This window comes from Mollisia scopiformis, assembly GCF_001500285.1.
Source record: "Mollisia scopiformis unplaced genomic scaffold LY89scaffold_29, whole genome shotgun sequence".
NCBI lineage: Eukaryota > Fungi > Ascomycota > Leotiomycetes > Helotiales > Mollisiaceae > Mollisia > Mollisia scopiformis.
Genome location: NW_017263609.1, coordinates 597,407 through 599,376, shown reverse-complemented (window position 1 = coordinate 599,376; position 1,970 = coordinate 597,407).

Here is a 1,970-nt window from a genome sequence, read left to right as displayed (position 1 = left end):
CTACCTCTAGGACCTCATCGAGTGGTTGGGGCTGGTCCCCTTGCTGGTTGAAGTAGGATACATGTACGGGTAACCGAGGTGCCCGGAGGGCAACCCTCTATGCGTCTCGGTACACGATAGTGTAGTAGGTTCCGGCTTCCGGCATATCCATCCCCCTCCGTAAAGGGCTGATATACTCTTCCTTCCTCCTATACTTCGGTTCCCAAGTCACTAAGAGGGAACCCACACTAGTAACGATCCACTCCTCGTTGACTTCAGGGAAACGTTCCCTTGGAGACTTAACTAGACTAACCCCTCCGAGTTGATGGTCTTCCTCTTGGATGCTTTCCTCCACTAGGGTCTCCGATTCCCCCGACATGCTATCCGGTCCCCAGAGTTCCGGTGTGTCACCTAGGGGCCCCCACTAGCTGCTGACTGGGCCGGGTTGGGTATTATACTCCCATTCTTCTATGCGATGGGTAGTATTGGCTTGTCTCAAGGTTTTGGTTTCCTTGGTGGCATTGGCCTGCTTGCCTTTTCCCTTGTTGTGGGAAGATGCAACGTGGCTAGGTAGTCTACACTCGTAACAGAGTCCCTTCTCTCGACGCTCCTTCCTAACTTCCGGCGAAAGCTGCTTCCTAAGCCTCTTCCCATGAAAGCCTCCTCTTTCGCTCTTCCTCTGACCCCTGGCCGTGGTTCCGTCAAGCTACATGGGATCCCCCTTGTCCTGTGACTTTGGAGAACCTTGTGTTTGACGGTAAGAGTACACTCCTTTTCGCTCAAGGCGCTTCTCATAGAACCGCTCGTCGAATCTTGCGGCTAGGCGTATGGTTTCCTGGAGGCTAGTGGGTTCTAGCTCCACTCGGGCGAGCTCATCCTTGATGAACTCCTTGAGGCCCATGTAGTACGTTCTTTTCAGAGCCTTTTCATCCCATCCAGCCTGACTAGTATACTGCTGGAACTTAGAGGTATAGTCCTTGACAGACCCCGTCTGTTGTAGCCTCAACAATTCCCTTTCAGCCGTTTTCTCGACTTCCAAATCCCCGTAAACCCCCACTATAGCCTTCTTAAATCCCCCAAACCCTCTGAAGATGACCTTAGTCTCTTCCCTTGCGCTGTTGAGGATCGTTCTAGTTGTTGCGTGTCGATTAGTCATATAGTCAGACAAGTAGGCCTTGAACCAGTTGAAGGCTAGTCCCTTTAGGTAGCTAGCAGCAAAAGCTACTTTGGCCCCCTCGCTAGGGAACAAGTGTGGGTTGAACATTAAATAGATATCCATAGAACAAAGGAATGATTCGAGCTTATGTCGGGTGCCGTCGTAAGTATCTGGTACCTTAACAGCTGGGGTACGTTCCTGTACCGCAATAGTCGTCACCTCCGTGGGTACTAGGGTCTCTACTCGTCCAGAGGTAGACATGGTTGCCGAATGCTAACTTCAAGACCAGGTGCTCAAAGTGTCACAACTCTCTCCTTACCCTGGTAAGGTCACGTGGGTTGGTATGGTGAATGAAGTAAGATAAGGCAATGATATTGTAGTTAGGAAAACTTAATCAAGTTGAGCACAAGGCTCCTACCTAGTGGGCGACAGCCCGTTGTTATATAGAACCTCTGTCTCTCAGATCAATGAGCCTCATTGACCCTCAATGAGGATCAATGATCCATCAGGTGACCCGCTAACCTATTTCGATCCCTCGCCTGCTGGGCCTATAGCCCACAAGCCCCGTGATTGTGACAATGTTATATTTAAAATAAAGAAGACCAAATTTTGTCGCTTTTAATAATAAATAAATTTTTTTAAAAATTTATAATTTTTTATTAATATTTTTGAAATTAAAAAAATTTGTTTAAATTTTTTTTTAAATATTAATTTAAAATAAGCTAAAAATATGTTGGAAATACGGTCCATATTAGGTGAGTCTGATGTCACGAGATCTCGCGTGACACTAGACTGAATGGGGATTAGCTCCATTCAAGCTCGAGTATATCCTCAA